Raw genomic sequence first — 20227 nt, forward strand, 5'->3', positions numbered from 1 at the left:
ACCCAGGCAAAAAGTTTGTGAAATCTCCATCTCAATAAATGAATGAGCACAGTGGTTCACACCTGATATTCCAGCTACTTTGGGAAACACAAAAGGAGCATTTTAGTCCAGCCTGGCCCAGACATAAAAGTAAACCCTGCCTGGCTCCAGTGGCTCATGTCTGTAATACAAGCTACTCAGGAGGCAGAGATCAGGAGGATCATGGTTCAAAGCCAACCCCGGGCAAATAGCTCAAGAGACCCTGTCTCACAAAGACCCTTCACAAAAAGCAGCCCAAAACACACAATGGAAAAAATACAGCCTCTTCAACAAATGCTTCTGGGAAAACTAGATATCCACATGTAGAAGATTGAAACTAGATCTCTGTTTTCACCCTGTACTAAAATCAACTCAAAATGGATCAAAGACTACAGAACTGAAGAGAACTTGTTCAAAGGGAGAAATCTAAATGGCTAAAAAAACACATGAATAAATGCTCACCATACCTGTCCATAAAGGAAATGTAAATCAAAACCACACTAAGATTCCATCTCACTCCTGTTAAAACTGGGATACCCAGCCCCACCCCAGGCCAATATTGGTCTCCAGAGCCCCAGACCAGAACATCTAGTCTGGATTACCCATGTCACGGCCCATGCTGGTGTGCAGGCATGGCAAATTGGGTGATAAGATCAAGCTATGTGTGTTCTTTGCTCTACAGAGCCAGTTTCAGCCACAGGACAAGTAGAGGACCAGGGTGGATACTCAGGGTGGATACTCTTGTCACTTCAGGGAATTTCAGTTTCTTTTATAGAGTATATAAACATTTAAACATAATTTTTGCCATTTTTCTCCATTATCTAGTATGTTCTCACTTAGTGAAATACAGAACACATGTAAATATGTCAGCTTTTTCTCATTTTTCCTAAATTTATAATATTGTGATTTTAAGTTACAGGTTAAAAGTGGGAAAAGATTTACAAATGTAGTTTATATTTGCTTATACCTGACTAATGCAGTTGCCTAACATGACCCTGGCCAACAGTTTGGGAAAGCCTCCAAGTACACACAGAAAGGTGAATGTCACTAATGATAAACAAGCAAGTTACAATGCATAGTGTCTAGAGGTACCAGATAGCCACATGAATGTAATTTCTCAAAATAAAAGATATTCACTTAAGGGAAGTTAGCTTATATTAATATTCCTTCTGCCGATTGATATTTTCTTATGAAATCTCAAAACTATTCTGCAGAATATTCATGATTTTCTAGGCAGTTTCTCAGTTAAACTGCCCAATTGGTTCCTATGAAGCCAGCAATCATAAGGACTCCTGACTCTGTCTCACTCAGAGACAATTGGGAAGCTTTGATTAATGCCTTGCTATCAAATTAATGCTCAGTGTTACAACAATAACTTGGTTACAAAGTAAAAATTTTGCATTTTGAAAAAAGTCATTGAGCTGGGCATCAGTAACTCATGCGTATAATCCCAGCTATTTAAGAGTCTGAGATCCTAAGGATAATGTTTCAAGGTCAGACCAGGAAAACTATTTTAGAGACCCCCATCTCAAAGAAAATGAGACCAAAATGGGCTGAAGGAGTGGCTCAAGCAGTAGAGCACCTGCTTTGCAATCATGATACCTTGAATTCAAACCCCAGTCCCACAATAAAAACTGACTGATAGCAACTGGATGGGGTTGTGGCAAGACAGCATGCAGTTGGGAGGCCAGTCCACGACTCCAGGCTCTATGAGGGTAAGTAGAAACAGGGAGAAGAGAAAGTGGGATTGCACCTGAACTGAATATGGGTGGGGAAGAATATGGAGCTCTTAAAGTTTATTTCCAGGTTCTGGTATGTGGAGCTAGATGAATAATGGGAACACTCACTAAGTCAGGAATAACTTTTTACCATATTTAGTAAACTGTAATTTATATACAATAAAATAACCAATTTAAATTATATTTTTGGTAACTTTTTATAAATCCATATACCTGCACAAATTTCTTCACAATCCACTTAAGAGATTTCCATCAGTACCTGACTTCCATCATGCTCCCTAGTCAGCCCCCACCCACTCATCATTCCAGGGGCAATTGTCCTGCTTTCTGTCATTATGGATTACATTTTTAGCTTAATGGAGAAAGAATCATAGAATTCATACTACTTTTCATTTGGTTACTTTCTACCAGCATAACATTTTTGAGATTTATCCACGTTGATGGGTATATCAGTAATTAGTTCTCTTTACAGACTGGATATATTGCAACAATACATTGCAATTTGTTAATTCACTTACCACTTGATAAATATCTGTGCTGTTTCTAACATGAGGAAATTACAAATAATCACTGCAAATATTCTTGTATGAGTGTTTGTGTGGACATATATTTTAATCTCTCTTGAGTAGCTACTTAAGGAAGCTGTTGGATTGTTGATAAAAAAGTGCCAAGCCACTTTCCAAAAGGGTTCTACAATTTTCCATTTCCACAAGCCATGTTTCTCATCCACAGTAGTTTTAGAATTGTCAATCTTTTTTATTTATACTACTATAATGTAAGTATGATGTCCCTTCCCTTGTGCTAATTTGCATTTCCCTGAAGACTGATGATACCGAGTATTATTTATTCACTCTTTAAAGTCTCTCTAGATAAAGTCTGAGATTCATATTCAAAACATATGAATGTTTTTATTGGGCCGTTTACCTTATTGTTACTGAGATAAAGTCCCTCCTAAGTTCTGGACTCAAGTCCTCTGTCAGAAAAAAGTTTTATGAATATTTTCTCCCATTCTGTAGTAGAATTATCATTTTCTGTGGTACCTTCTGGAAAGAAGAAGTTTTTAATTTTGGTGAATTGTAACAATTTATCTTTCTTTTGTTTTGTGGGTCTTGCTGTTGGCATCATGAGAAATCTTTCTGGTCCAAATCACACAGGTTTCTTTGATGTTTTATGCAGTTAGCCAAAGTTTAGGTCTGTTATCCATTTTAAGTCCACTTGTGAGTATAATGTGAAATAAGGATTAAGATTATTTTGTAATCTCCCTTTTGACTTTTTTCTTTGACCTCCTTATTATGTAGAAGTGTATTATATAGTTTCCAAATCTTGGAGACTTTCTAATATCATTTCTTATTTAATTAAGTTATGGTTAGAGAACATCTGCTGAATGAGTTTTTCAATACTTTTAAATTTGATATTTTTTGGCCAAGCATATGGTCTATCTTGGTGAATATTAAATATATACACGCAGTAGATAAGTGTTCTGCTGCTTTGGGTGGAATGGCTGATAATATCCAATTAAGTTGGATTAGATGGTAGTAGTATTTAGTCTTCTGTATCCCTATCGATGTTTTGACTACATGTTCTATCATTTGCTAGAAGAAGAATGTGGAACTCTCCAGCTGCACTCGCAGACTTGTACCATTTTTCTCTTCTCCATTTTGTTTCATGTACTTTGAAGGGCTGTTACTAAGTGGACAAGCACACATTTGGTATAGTTATCTTCTTCATGTATTGCTCCTTTTACCTTTATGAAGTTTTCTTTTGGTCTCTGGTCAGACTCCTTTATTTTGAAATCAGTTTGCTTGACACTTATATGACCACTCCACCTGTCATATGACCCTTGTTTGCAGGGGAATGTTTTCCAGTTTTTCATGTTTCACATACTTATATTTTCCTTTTTAAGTTACATAAATTACTAGATAGCATATAATTGAGTTTTGTGTCTATCTTCAATCTGAAAATATTAATCTACTCCTAGTAAGTAGAGTTTTTAGGACATCTGCAGCTGATGTAATCATTAATGCTGTTTCTTTTTACCTACCTGTTTTTTTGTCTTGTTGTTATTCCTTTTTCCTCCTTACCTGTCTTTTCTTTTGGACTGATTTTTTTTCACAAATCTGTATCATCTGCAATATTGTTCATTAGATAAACTATGGTTTTTTCTTTAAATAATGGCTTTACAATTGAGAATACATAGATTAAAATGATCACAGTCTACTTTTCAAGTAGTATCATATTAATTTATATTTAATATATGACTTTTAGGACTATACTTCCATTTCCTCCTCCTGTTCTCTGTGTTATAATTTCACAGTCTACATTGCATCTATTTTACAAAAACTCACATGATGAAGCCCAGCACAGTGACACATAACTATAATCCCAGTACTCAAAGACAGAGGCAGGAGAATTGCAAGTGCAAGGACAGCCTAAGGTTCATAGCAAGATGCTGTCATACACATACACACACACACACACACACACACACACACACACACGCTACTCATATTACAAGGTTGGGGGTGTAGGTCAGTGGTCAATTGCATGCTCAATGATGTGGGTTGGATCCTTAACAGTGCAATACAAACAAACAAGAAATAACTATAATACTTGGCTACTATGTTTTTCAAATATAGTGAATACTATGTTAAGCATGTAACTTAAATTTCTAAGATACTGCCAAACTATTATTCAAATATATGTGACATTATATATTTCTACCAGAAATACATGAGTGTTTCAGCTTTTCTAACACTTGGAATTGTCATACTTTTCAATGTAAGCCATTTTAATGGTTGTTTTAATGATGGTTTTTGATATAAATGATATTGAGAATTTTTATAAGACTTTCAGCCATTTATATATCTTCTTTTATGAAATATCCCAATCTTTTGTTTTACTTTCCTTATTGAGTTGCAAAACTTCTTATGTTCATACATGTATACACACACACACACCCCTTGTGACAGACATGTCTCACAAATATTTTCTCCCATGGTGAGGCAAACATTTTCATTTCCTTAACAGCAACTTTTGAAAATTGAATGTCTATTTCATTCCTTTTTTTTGTGGTACTGGGGTTTGAATTCAGAGCTTACACCTCAAGCCACTCCACTAGCCCTTTTGTGTGATGGGTATTTTTGAAACAGGGTCTTGAGAACTATTTGCCCCATCTGGCTTCAAACTGCAATCCTCTCATCTCTGCCTCTTGTGTACCTAGGGTTATAGGCGTGAGCCACCAGTGCCCAGCTCATTACATTTTTTGTCTATGTCATATGGTTATGTCTTAGCTAATAAATCTTTGCCTAGATCAAAGCCATATGTTTTCTTCTAAGAGTTTTGTGAATTCAGTTCCTATGTTTAGGTTTATTATATATTTTTATTTATTATTTTTTAATGTGTGGTATAATGAAAGGGTTGGAATTCATTTTTACCATATGAATATATAGTCATTCCAGCACAAATGAATAGAAAGCTCTCCTTTCTCCCCTACTGGATTTTCTTACATCTATGTTGAAAATCTAACAAATATGGAAGTGTTCATTTATTTCTGCGCTGTTATTTTCATTTCATCAGTCAATATGTATATTATGTCAATATTATGCATTCTTGAATACCTTAAGTTTATAAACCTGGAAATCAGATCATGCAAATACTCCAACTTTTTATTTTTAAATATTATATGGATATTTAAGATCTTTGGAATTTCAACATGAATTGTACAATACTCTTTTTGATTTTTATTGACTTTATTTTTAGACATGGAACATTAATGCCTTTTTTCAACCAACATTATAAAGAACTAAATAATTGTCCTTGGATTTGCACATTTCCTTAACATTTTTTTCTGTGCTGGTGTTTGACCCAGCTTTGCACATGTCAGGGAAGAGCTCTATCACTGAGTTACATCCCTAGCTAAATTCTCATATTTCTGATGAGAAATCTGCTATGCTTTTTATCCTTCTTCCTCTGATGTGATGTCTTTTATTTCTTATTGTTTTTGAGTCCCTTTTAACACTATTTTAGCTGTTTGACTCTAATGAAGCCTAGCAAGGTTTTATTTACATTTATTTTACTTATATTTCATTTTGCCTTCTGTGTTTTTTGTTTATATTTTTTAAAACAATCAAATTTGGACAATTTTCCAAGTATTTCTTGGAATACCCTCTGCCTTTTGAAATTCCAATTGCACATACGTTAAATCATTTTATTTGTCTCATAGGTCATGAAAGAAATTTTTTCAATATTTTTATCTCTGTTTTTCATTTTGGATGCTTCCTATCCTATGTCTTCATACTCAATGATACTCTCTTCTGTGGTATCTATGTCTTTGATTATGTCAGCCACAGTTTTCATTTCATATATATTTTATTCTTAAAAGTTATATTTGAGTCTGTTTATGTTTCCATATTTTTCTTCTTTGTTTTTTTACATGTATGTATATAAATATGTTCATGTGTGTACATACACACATTTGTGCATATATTTGAAATTTCTGCTGTTTTAAAGCTCATATCTCTTAATTCATTTTATTATCTTTTTTATTTTGAGTCTGTTTCACTAACTGACTTTTCTCCAAGTTGTAGGTCACATTTTCCTCCTTTTTCAATTGGCATTAATCTTTGATTGGATCCTGCATTTCATGGTTTTACACTCTGTGTTGCTGCATTTTGTCAGACCTTTTAGGGTGATCCAAATTTTAGTTAGTGGTCATTTAGACCAACTTTTAAGGGGAGCCTCTTGTGAGTCTCTACTAAATGCACCATATATTTGTAGTGATCTTTTCATTTGGCTTTTTGGAATTCAGATGATTCTCAGAACTTTGTAAGCTCCAGGAAATTTTCAGCTCAGAGTTCTTTCATAATTGTCCTTTCCTCTGAAAATCTTTATGTCCAACAATGTCCTTGGATGTGGACAGTCAACCAAAAATACAATGTAACCCTTTGGATAACTGGAACACTTCCTTTTCAGTATACTGCTCTACAATTCTACTTATCTTAGTTTCTCTAAAAGCTGGTTTCTGTCTCTTCAACTTGCTGATGGAGTCAAGATTTGTTTTGGATTCATCTTCCTGTCCTGTAATGGAAATTGAACTTAGCTCCAGACAACAAGAATGAGACCCTAGTGGGAGATGCAAGGACTAGTACCTGGGTTTCTTCTCCATGCTACTGTGTGTACAATTCTTGGAGGCAGTCTTCAGACATGAACCTTCTGCCTAGAGACAGAGACTTCAGAGCACCAGACTGGTCCACATACCTGACTTTGCTAAGGAGCTTAGAACATTCTCCTGTCCTCTTTCCAAGGGAAGAAGTGCCCAGGTAGGTGAGTCATGGCATTCCTATCAATAGCCCTCTCTTCTTCTCTACAATCTGAATCTTGCTATTCTTATTGCTTTTTAAAGCTATGAGTGTTTGTGAATACTATACTCTAAGACTTGAGTAAAACAAGCCCATCATTTTGAAGGTAAAGGGAAGATTTCAGAATTTAGAAAAAATACTTCTTGTTTACATGAAATGTGGCTTTGTGATTAAACTTGCAATTGAATAAAAAAATGTCAGCCTGAGGATTCAAAAAATGAAACACCTCTTTGTTCTACATGCACCCTTACCCTGAAGCAATAAGTGTTATTGGTTCAATAAATGGAGCAACCACTAGATACTTAGGGACTGGGGAATAAAAATATAGAAAATACTGATTCAATTCCTAAATGATGTACTCTCCTATGTACTCTCTTTGCATGAGAATTGACTTTCATCTTATCCTTTTCCTTCCTTCTATCATCCATCCTGCCCAGTTGTAATAAATAGTAGGATCTAAAGTATATAGACCATCTAAGGTATGTTAGGAACTACTCAGAGTTTTAAACTCACTTATTCCCTAAAACAATGGTATAACCACCATCCCATTTTGTGGAAAGGAAATTTCAGGTTCAAAAATTTTAGGTAACTTGTCCAAGATGACAGACACTTTATGTTGGATAAATTACTTTATCTGTACTTGTCCATATTTTCAGCTAAAATGTGAGAATATCAATGATATTAATGTAGTGAGGCAGGAGGTATGATAACTAAAACAAAACTTCCCAGATTCAGATGATACTACTGGCATCATAAGAGTCAAAGTGCTACTGACACAATTAGCATTATTATTATATTAAATCAATAAATCATCTACTGTCAGGTTCCCCTAGATATCCCCATGGATAACTTCTTTAAAGTCCTGAGACTTCCTTATTCTATCATATTTTATGCCTGGGCATGAAACTTATTTATCCCTTTGTCTTCTTTTTCCCTTCTCTTTGTCACCTTCCTTGGAGAACTGTCCCTTTTTTACCCCCTATTCTTGCTTCTGTGATGGGATCCATCACAGTAAAAGAAAAGAGCACAGGAATCATATGATTTATTCACATTTTCTAATGGATGTGCACTGTTCCAAGGTTTAAGGATCACTGAGTGTATAGATAGATATCATAGAAATACTAGGTATTTGGGTAAAATAATAGGTGCAATTAGATTTCCCATAAGGGTGGGATTTATGTTCAAGTGCCACCCCCCAAAACACACTGCAAGTTCAGGGATTAAAAGATTTCTGACAGTAACACCTCAGTTACAGAATGATGAGGCTGTATCACTTCCTACTGGGCTCACCTCTAGCATGTTGCCCACAATCTCTGTTTTGTCTACTCCCCAAATACGACTTGTATCTTCTACAACTTGTGTCACCTTCACTAAATTACAATCTATTTTTAAAACAAAAGCTATGTCTAATTCCTCTTTGTATCCATCTCTAAACTACAATGTTCTACACATCATAATTTCTTAATATGTTTCAAATGAGACAGGAGCAGCTGTACCTCAAGGGCTATCCCACACTGGAATTGCAACCTCAATTGTGCCCTTCTTTTACTTATAAGCCAGACTAAAAATCACCCTCAGCCTTTACCATCAATTTAGTGGCCAGAAATTGAGGAATATTGGATTTCCTATAAAACAGCTATAAACGAACATTGGAAACATTATAATAAATATTTCTCCAAGCACATATCTGCTCTTCCAGTCTCTGAAATTAGAAAGTATATTCTGCTTTTCCTCCAGTGCCTATGTGAGAGATTTAGATATGAAAAGTCAATGGTTGTTAAAAACTCTTGGCTTAGAGCAGTTAGGCAAGAAGAAGGAATAAAAGGAATACAAATAGGTAAAGAAACTGTCAAAATATCCCTATTTGCAGACGACATGATCCTATACCTTAAAGACCCAAAACACTCTACTCAGAAGCTTCTAGACATCATCAATAGCTATAGCAAGGTAGCAGGATATAAAATCAACATAGAAAAATCATTAGCATTTCTATACACTAACAATGAGCAAACGGAAAAAGAATGTATGAAAACAATTCCATTTACAATAGCCTCAAAAAAAAAATCAAATACCTAAGTGTAAACCTAACAAAAGATGTGAAAGACCTCTACAAGGAAAACTATACACTTCTGAAGAAAGAGATTGAGGAAGACTATAGAAAGTGGAGAGATCTCCCATGCTCATGGATTGGTAGAATCAACATAGTAAAAATGTCGATACTCCCAAAAGTAATCTACATGTTTAATGCAATTCCCATCAAAATTCCAATGACATTCATTAAAGAGTACAAAAAATTTACCGTAAAATTTATATGGAAACAAAGGAAGTCACGAATAGCCAAGGCAATACTCAGTCAAAAGAACAATGCAGGAGGTATCACAATACCTGACTTCAAACTATATTACAAAGCAATAACAATAAAAACAGCATGGTACTGGCACAAAAACAGACATGAAGACCAGTGGAACAGAATAGAGGACCTAGATATGAAGCCACAAAACTATAACCAACTTGTCTTTGACAAAGGAGCTAAAAATATACGATGGAGAAATAGCAGCCTCTTCAACAAAAACTGCTGGGAAAACTGGTTAGCAGTCTGCAAAGAACTGCAACTAGATCCATGTATATCACCCTATACTAAGATTAACTCAAAATGGATCAAGGATCTTAATATCAGACCACAAACTCTAAAGTTGATACAAGAAAGAGTAGGAAATACTCTGGAGTTAGTAGGTATAGGTAAGAACTTTCTCAACGAAACCCCAGCAGCACAGCAACTAAGAGATAGCATAGATAAATGGGAACTCATAAAACGAAAAAGCTTCTGTTCATCAAAAGAAATGGTCTCTAAACTGAAGCGAACACCCACAGAGTGGGAGAAAATATTTGCCAGCTATACATCAGACAAAGGACTGATAACCAGAATATATAGGGAACTTAAAAAACTAAATTCTCCCAAAAATAATGAACCAATAAAGAAATGGGCAAGTAAACTAAATAGAACTTTCTCAAAAGAAGAAATTCAAATGGCCAAAAAAACACATGAAAAAATGCTCACCATCTGTAGCAATAAAGGAAATGCAAATTAAAACCACACTAAGATTCCACCTCATCCCTGTTAGAATAGCCATGATCAGCAACACCACCAACAACAGGTGTTGGCGAGGATGCGGGGAAAAAGGAACCCTCTTACACTGTTGGTGGGAATGTAAACTAGTACAACCACTCTGGAAAAAAATTTGGAGGCTACTTAAAACGCTAGACATTGATCTACCATTTGATCCAGCAATACCACTCTTGGGGATATACCCAAAAGACTGTGACACGGGTTACTCCAGAGGCACCTGCACACCCATGTTTATTGTGGCACTATTCACATTAGCCAAGTTATGGAAACAGCCAAGATGCTCCACCACTGACGAATGGATTAAGAAAATGTTGTATCTATACACAATGGAATTTTATGCAGCCATGAAGAAGAATGAAATGTTATCATTCGCTGGTAAATGGATGGAATTGGAGAACATCATTCTGAGTGAGGTTAGCCTGGCCCAAAAGACCAAAAATCGTATGTTCTCCCTCATATGTGGACATTAGTTCAAGGGCAAACACAACAAGGGGATTGGACTTTGAGCACATAATAAAAGCTTTAGAACACAAGAGAGGGATGAGGATAGGTAAGACACCTAAAAAATTAGTTAGCATTTGTTGCCCTTAACACAGAGAAACTAAAGCAGATACCTTTTTTTTTCCATTTCTCTTTTTTTTTAATTTTATTATTCATATGTGCATACAAGGCTTGGGTCATTTCTCCCCCCAGCCGCCACCCCCTCCCTTATCACCCACTCCACCCCCTAACTCTCCCCCCCACCCCCTCAATACCCAGCAGAAACTATTTTGCCCTTATTTCTAATTTTGTTGTAGAGAGAGTATAAGCAATAATAGGAAGGAACAAGGGTTTTTGCTGGTTGAGATAAGAATAGCCATACAGGGCATTGACTCACTTTGATTTCCTGTGTGTCTATGTTACCTTCTAGGTTAATTCTTTTTGATCTAACCTTTTCTCTAGTTCCTGGTCCCATTTTCCTATTGGCCTCAGTTGCTTTTAAGGTATCTGCTTTAGTTTCTCTGCATTAAGGGCAACAAATTCTAGCTAGTTTTTTAGGTGTCTTACCTATCCTCACCCCTCCCTTGTGTGCTCTTGCTTTTATCATGTGCTCAAAGTCCAATCCCATTGTTGTGTTTGCCCTTGATCTAATATCCACATATGAGGGAGAACATACGATTTTTGGTCTTTTGGGCCAGGCTAACCTCACTCAGAATGATGTTCTCCAATTCCATCCATTTACCAGTGAATGATAACATTTCATTCTTCTTCATGGCTGCATAAAATTCCATTGTGTATAGATACAACATTTTCTTAATCCATTCATCAGTGGTGGAGCATCTTGGCTGTTTCCATAACTTGGCTATTGTGAATAGTGCCACAATAAACATGGGTGTGCAGGTGCCTCTGGAGTAACCCGTGTCACAGTCTTTTGGGTATATCCCCAAGAGTGGTATTGCTGGATCAAATGGTAGATCAATGTCTAGCGTTTTAAGTAGCCTCCAAATTTTTTCCAGAGTGGTTGTACTAGTTTACATTCCCACCAACAGTGTAAGAGGGTTCCTTTTTCCCCGCATCCTCACCAACACCTGTTGGTGGTGGTGGTGCTGATCATGGCTATTCTAACAGGGATGAGGTGGAATCTTAGCGTGGTTTTAATTTGCATTTCCTTTATTGCTAGAGATGGTGAGCATTTTTTCATGTGTTTTTTGGCCATTTGAATTTCTTCTTTTGAGAAAGTTCTGTTTGGTTCCCTTGCCCATTTTAAAGCAGATACCTTAAAAGCAACTGAGGCCAATAGGAAAAGGGGACCAGGAGCTAGAGAAAAGGTAAGACCAGAAAGAATTAACCTAGAAGGTAACACACACGCACAGGAAATTAATGTGAGTCAACTCCCTGTATAGCTATCCTTATCTCAACCAGCAAAAACCCTTCTTCCTTCCTATTATGGCTTATACTCTCTCTACAGCAAAATTAGAAATAAGGGGAAAATAGTTTCTGCTGGGTATTGAGGGGGTAGGTGGGAAAGAGAGGGGGTGGAGTGGGTGGTAAGGGAGGGGTTGGGGGCAGGGGGGTGAAATGACCCAAGCCTTGTATGCACACTTGTATGAAAAAAAATAAAGAAAAAAAAACCAAAAATATTCTTGGCTTAAAGTTTAAATCAGTTAAAGAAGAATAGTTTAAAAATCTAAAGATAATCTCTCTTGTTTCTTTATTTTCCATGACAGTTTCCTATAAAACATACATATAAAAAGTTATAGGATAAGGCTGATGGCAGTAAGGATCTACAAGATCCTGTCTAGTTACCTGGTGAGGAAAAGAAAACACAAGGAGAGATCTTGAACATCAAAAACATCAAGCCATCATTGCACACCTTCAGCCAGTTACCTGGCAATGGAAATGAAAACAAATACACTCTGGACCAAGCTTTAAGAGGTGCTCTAGAAGAAGAAAGTATAAATCATTCATCATGTGAAAATGTTTTAGCAGTTATTTCTCTTGCTGTTGGGGGAGAAACTGAAGCTTCGTGGTGAAGAGAACAGACTGTAGAGCTAGACTGCTGGATATTTGCACTTTGTATTGTTAGATGTTTTGGATTCTCTTCCTTTGGATCAGTGTGACAAAATATTCACTTTTGTGGAAAAAAGTGTTGCTACTTGAAAATCAAATACATTCTATTCTGCTGAGAAAAATTATTTACTATGTATGTGCAGTGATATCCTAATAAGATTATCTAAATCCCAGAAGACAGTCTTCTGTGGGAGAACTCAACTCTTTTTAACCAGTCTTTTTCCTCTATTTTTGAATTAAGGTCTTAATTTGCAAAATAAATTCAACCTGGAAATGCCACTGTCTTCAGTCCGAATGAGAAGGAAAGCACCCTTGCTCAGAAGCACACTGAGGATAGAGAAGAAGATATGGATGTAGAAGATAAAAAAGGAGATTATGAAGCTCCAACAACTTACTCCAATCTGATCAATTACAACCTATATAGAAAATTCTGGTCACTTCAGGATTACTTCAGGTATCCAGTGCAATGCTATGAGAAGATTTCATGAAAGACTTGTCTTAAGTATTCTGAGGACATTCTAGCTGTTTTTAAGAGGTATAAATTAAATGATACTCTGGTTTCCAGGAAAAAGATGGAAGAGTTGGAAACAGAAGGAGAACATGTACCTTTTGCAAAATTTTTCGCAAGTGAAAAAGCAATGACAGGTAAAATATAAGAAGAGAAAACCAAAACCCAAAATACAAAGCTGGACTTCCAGGAATAAAAAAATGTCTTCATGGACTAGCAATGTCAAGTAATGGAGGAAACTGAAGCCTTGGCCTGTTGGACTCAGTCCAAAGCAAGTGGTGGCACCAGAAGTTTGGCTGAAAAAAGAGACCAGATGTGTTTCAGGTGGCACTAAGGGCCTGAGCCAAATTCACTGATAGAAGCTGGAAAGTGGGTGGAATTTTACCAGCTTCTGAAAAGAAACCAGAAAAAATAATTTTAGTCTTCTTCCAATGGCTATGAATTTATGGAAAGTTGCAGGTCTAGGGATAACAAAGATGCAGCTTTGTGTGCATCTGTTGCCCACTGACTGGATACATGATATCCCCTATCATCTTATGAAATAGCTGCTCCAAAAGTACTTGGGCCTTGAGGTTCTGATGGAAGTTAATACAAAATTGCTGCTAGACAGGGAAGGGTATACACAGAGAAGGTAATAAAGAAATTACCCCAAACCAAAGCTTCCCATTCAAACTTCTGATAAATTGAAACTCCAAAATCTTTAAATAAATCCAGTGAAACATCACCCACAAAAATCACTGTTGGGATATATACATATATTTATTCCAGATGAAATATACAGTCTGACCAAGATTTTATAAATGTTTTGGAGCCTCAGAAATAATTTGTGAGATGACATTCATTGAAAAATTGGAAAACAAAAACAGGCATAAATGCAGTAAGACAATCAAATATGAAAACTAATTGCAAGTCTTGAAAATGAAAAATAATGATGGTGAAAACCAGAGCATAACACACAGGACTAAACTACAGATTGAATCATGTTCAAAAGAAAACTAGAAAATCAAAGATAATGATGACAACTTCATCCAGAATGCAGCACAAAGAGATTTGTCTTTACTGAAATAGCAGTTGACAGCAATGGAACATAGTTTGAGAAATTCCAACAGCAATAAGATTTCAACAAAGAACAAAATGGAGGGAATGGCATAGAAACAATATTGAAAAGAACTGAAGGAAGTCTCAAGTTCTCAAATCATATGCTACAACTACCAAGTAGAGTAAGAAAGATGTAACCACGTTTTAGTACAATATTGTGTAACTGTCAGGATATAGAGAAACTGGTAAAAGCCACTACAGGTTAAAAAAGACAGAAACATGGGAAAGGAAAAGCTATTTGATTGTAAAATGTTTACAACTTTTATAGGTTATCAATACCAAAAGACAGTGGGGAGATATTAAAGTACTGAGAAAAATAGCTGTGATTGTAGAATTTCATGCCCAGCTAAATGCATTCAAGACTGTGAATAATAATAAGTAAAACATTTCAATTCAAAGACTATGAAAACCTACCACTCAATGACCCTCATTCTGAAAGAAAAACTACTAAAAGATGTTGTTCAGGAAGAATGATCCCACAAGAAAAGAGTAGAATACATAAAGGAATGGTGAGTGCAAAAATTGAAAAGTAACACAATAATTTTATTGTTGACTATAAAAACAAAGTCAGAACAAGTGATTTTTAAATTATTGTGTAATTTAACTGGATGACAGTAACAATATTGGATGGGAAAATAGGTGTTTAGTGAGTAATTTTAGCACACTGCAGATCTTGTAATCTTCAAAAGGAAGAAAAAAACTCAGAAACATTGGACTTTGTATGTATGTTAAAAGGGTAACCACCAAAAGAAAAACAACATGTAGTTCTCAAACAGCAAAGAGATCACATGGAGGGTAGGGAAGAATGTAGACCATCTTATAAATTCAACAGGAGGCAGGAAGGGAAGACAAAAGGAACATAGAGTGAGGTAGAAATAAGTCTAAATTTATCACATAATAGTAATGATGATCAGAATGAATTTTTAAAACTTGAACTATATTTACTAATTTAAATGAAACAAACACATGAACTCTTTGGTTGAACAAAGAATTCACAACTTTCATTTTACCCAATGTAGAAGAGGAAAAAAACGTCCCAGAGCTCTTCCCTTTGCTTAAGAAGGAAGCTTCTTCAAACAAACAGGGCAAAATAGGTGAGGATGGGCATATGGGTATGATCAAAGTACTTTATACCCATGTATGAAAATAGAATAGTAAAACCCACAGAGTAATAGAAGGGGTGAATTTGATCAAAGTACATTATATTCATGTGTGGAAATATCACAATGAAACAGCTTTATACAATTAACATATGATAATTAAAAATAAAAACAAACAGAAAAAAATTTAGTTTTAGTAATATGACTTCATCCCAATGATCCATGAAACTGTTTTATATGGCCATTTAATTTGAGACTTTGAGTTGTCCACAAATTGACCTTTGTCTCTTTATCCTTCGTATGGAGTGTTTACATGAAATTTGGGTCTTTATGGGATAATGGTGATATTGTGTTCATTTACTTCTAAAAATGAACACTCAAGTAAATTTATGTTTCTCTGTTCACTCAAGTAACTTCTGGGATCAGCATATTCACATGGAGGAATTTAGGGGCAGAAGAATGGTAGGGTAGAAAACTCAAGGACTTGTTCTACTTAGATTAATAAAATGTATAAATCAATAAAAAGAGAAAAAATTCAAAAGGTTTATATAATTGAGAACATGGTAATTGTCTAAATGGAAATATTTATTATTAGATCTTGTACTACTGAGAGGCAGCTGGAAGAAGAGGCAAGGCATTAAAATTGATTCCCCCAAACTACTTTGGTGCTACTCATGGCGTTTTACTGTGTCAAACCACATGGTCTCTCCACTGAAAAATATGAGTAAAAGTTTCATTTTTATTTAATAAGCATTCATTCCTTTTTCTACTTTTATTAAAGGCTCTGTCCATTTACACCACTACATGTTCTGGGTAATATAAAAATATATGCTTAGCCCTAACAAATTGCATCTCATAACTCCTTTCAAATGAGTCTTTTAAAATGGAAATATTAATCTAACCATACACAGTTTAGTTTTTATAATGAAATAGTCCCACAGGATGTGTTTCAGGAAATTGTTGGATTTTTTTATACCTCAAATCCATTATATAATAATATTATGGAGGCACTGACTTTCCATAAATATTGAAATAAAATATCTAATATTTGGGGAGGGTAAATCAGTTACATAAATTCAACAAATAAAGCACAAAAGTTTTGGAGAAATGAAATCTCTTTTCACCTTATGAATAATAGACCCAAACTAACTGACTATGTTGAAGTATAGCAAGTGTAATGAAGTGTTTGAAGGCCTGCTGTGCACACCTGAAATCCAGCTGAGAAAGGAGGGTTGTGACTTCCAGGCCAACCTGGCTGCATAGCAAAACCTTGTCTTTAAAAAACAAAGTCAAAAAGGAGTTTAGTTCTATTTATCTTGTGTGTGGTAAACATTAAATTTTAATTTGAACACATTCCCATAAATTTTTAAAGAGATAAATGGCAAATATCAATGTTAAATAGTCAGATGATTATTATACATTTCTGGTTTGCAGAATTGAATTTCAAGTTAAAATTTTCTCTCAGGCTAATAAAAAAGAGAAGATAGAGCATTTAAAAAAGAACATGAGGTTGAGACATTCTAGAGTTTTAAACTGAAAGGAACAGCACTTCTTTTTCTCGTGATACAAATTGCCCTCATGGTGAGGCCATATCTGATAAGAATGTGTCTCTCCCCCTAGCAGAGCAGCTATGCTGTGTTTCCCACCTACTAACTAGGTCAGTCCTCCTAAGGGCACTCAACTGACCACAAGTTTACTACATTCGCAAAACTGAAGACTGCTTTTCCCCAGAACTGAAAGTATCACCTCTCTTTAGAAGCTTAGGACCCTTCCACTGAGTCACGATGTAAAAACACTGCTAAACTTGACTTTCAAACTGGAGAGTCATCTATTCTCTCTTCTTTAATTTCTGGAGAGTAAATGGAGAGATATGCTTAATTCCTGATGTTACTTTGACCTCTGATTGCTCAATTAAAATAACAAGCATTTGAAATTTTTGCTCTGGAAAAACTGCTGCAGTTATTATAGTTTAGTTTTATTTCAAGAAGACAAGAATTTGAAAATCTTAAATAACATTGAGGAATAAAGTAGTCACTGAACTAGAATTAGATCACTAACCCAGTTTATTTTTAATACTATATCTTCTACATAATGAAGATCTGTTACCATGGTTCACATAGGATTGGATGAAAGTGTGGATGGTGAAATATCACTGTCTGCCTTACAGCTTTACAGGGTTATTTTTTAGACTATGGAGTGTGTCTAGGGAAATGGAGCTGAAAGTGCTTTGATGTCTAAATTCTACTGATAACTGTTAAAAAGAAAGTAACAGTAGAACAACCTATAGAAATAGTAGTGGAAGAGAGAGGATGTTTCAAGTAAAATACACAATTGACCTGATCTCGTCAAGCAAAATAAAATTGCAGCCATTTTTTAAGGAAAAAAATGGATGTTTTTATTCTTCACTTTTCTTTTCATTTAAGTCCAAGTCTGAAGAATCCAAGGGTTTTTAGTCTGGCTGAATCTTGCAGTAATTCTCCTTCAAACGAAAAAGGAGAAAGTAATTCTCCTTCAGTAAGGATTTAAGAAAACCAGTACCAATTGTTTTCACAGGAATGTGAGAAGGTGAAAGAAAGGGATGAGGATATAAAGCGATAAAGTCAAAGAAGGAAAGAAAAAGAGAATGATAGAGCATCAGTAATATCAAAAAATATAACATCTGTGAAGGTAGAGGATGAAAGGACATGGATTGAAAGCTGTGGAAAAGGGGGGAGGATAAGGAGTAAGGGAGAGTCAAGTATATGCACAGTGGGGATATATTAAGAAACCTTTTTGTACATCAACTTAAATATTAATAATGAAAGATAGGACTGTAAAATAGATGCAGTGCATGGGGGAGGGTACTAGTGGGAGGAGGAGAGTGAATGAAGAAGATTAAGGTGAGGATATATGGTTGATGGGTTTCCTATACCTATATGAACTAGAATAAAGAAACCTCTTGCAATTGCTTTCAACGGGACAGGGAGGAGCTGAGGGGAAGAGATGATGAGGGTGGTATATTGTAAGCCTAATCAGAATTGTCACTATGACTCCCCCCTGTATAACAAATATATCCTAATAAAAATTATAAAATTAAAAAAAAAGAAAAGAAAAATATTTAAAGTAAGAACCAAAGACAAAAATAAATTGGTGATTTATTAAGCTAATCAATTTGGAAAGCAAAACAATGGAAGATCAACTACTAAGAACTTTCTTTTAAAGAACAACAAATAGAAATCGCAGGAATAAGAGTAGAGAAAAATATAGAAAGGAGATGAGAAATCCTTTAGCTCTTAAAGAGATAGAGATATTAATCTCTAATGATTGTCCATGCTTCATAAGAACATGGAAAATTGAATTAATTTAATTTAATGAAAATTAATTAAAATTAGATCTTAAATTTTATTTTAGACAGCCTTTCTGTATAGACTAGGTTAGACTTGAACTTATTCTGTGCCCCAGGATGGCTTCGAACTCACCATCTTTCTGTCTTAGCCTTCCAAATGCTGGGATAACAGTCATGTACCATCATGCCAGCATTTGTATCTTCTTAATGAACTTAATTTCTTAAATTACAATGGCTTTCTGATCTTTGTGAAGAAACAAAATTCCATAATATAACTCCATGCAACCCCTCCCTTAACTTTCAAACCATAGTATGAAATGAAAGGAATCAGAATGTCAAACCCCTTGAATGACAGAAAATTGAAAATTGTGCATCTTAGCTCTACATACAATTTGGAAGTTAACCAAATTGTAGTAGAATTAATATTTGCTGTTGCATTTAAGTACATACACATTTTCCTAATTACAAAGTTTTAAAAAGTGAGCATATTTTAGGATAGAAAGGAGTTAGGGAAATCATACGAATAACTAGATTTACTCATCATTAGGAATTTATTGACTACCTAAGATGGGTTTTTGTTAGTACAGTGATGAGTAACTTAGTTGATGCTCAGAAAGTCCTTTCAGTGTAATAGGAGTGAAGAGAACAAATGAAAGAGTAGTAAGTCCGTGAGAAATTGGAAATCAAACAGACATGTTTGATAACTACATTTTTTTGCAATATTCAGATCCACAAATACAGACAAAAACTGCCCATTTTGAGAACTCCAACTAGGACAACCATGGAAAAAAAATTTTAAATGAGTTCAAGGGTCCCTTCCTTCCATCTCTGTGGATTTAAATTTAGAGATAATTGTTACAAAAGCAATGTCTACCTTCTTTTAGTTTATTCTGCATTGCAAATTGTCCCTGTTATTTAATCCTTATAATCTTTTAAGGGATTGCTTTTTAATTGCTCTTCATAAATATTATATATAATATATGTAAATATTTGTAAATACATATAATATATATAAAATTAAGGTGTATGACATGATGTTAATACATACAGTTAAATGATATCCAGACTGGAGTTATGGATATTTAAAGTCCACTGGGTCAAAATGCTCTCATGTACTCCATCTCCAGGATCACTGTAATCACTGCTGCTGCTAAAGCCATGAATTCTGCTTTTACTTGCGCTGGCTTTGGAAGACTTGGTGAACTCTAGATGACCCTGAAGCTATTTCTGACTCTGGGTGGAGAAGTGGTTCCTCAGTAACTCAGCAAAAACCCTGTGCTTGGTGCAATGTAAACTTGTGATTGGTTCATAAGCAAGGCCTGTGATTGGCAAAATACAAGGCTTATGATTGGTAGAACTGGAAGCTAAGGCTGTGATTGGTGGAATTACAATCCTACCAAAGCTA

At 35.2% G+C, this 20227-nt stretch overlaps 1 pseudogene; it reads left to right on the plus strand.

Moving 5' to 3' along the window:
- Nucleotides 1-1691: 1691 nt before the first annotated feature.
- LOC141410794 (THO complex subunit 1 pseudogene) lies at nucleotides 1692-13570 on the plus strand (annotated as a pseudogene).
- Nucleotides 13571-20227: the final 6657 nt, after the last annotated feature.

Source organism: Castor canadensis, chromosome 9 (assembly GCF_047511655.1).
Source record: "Castor canadensis chromosome 9, mCasCan1.hap1v2, whole genome shotgun sequence".
NCBI lineage: Eukaryota > Metazoa > Chordata > Mammalia > Rodentia > Castoridae > Castor > Castor canadensis.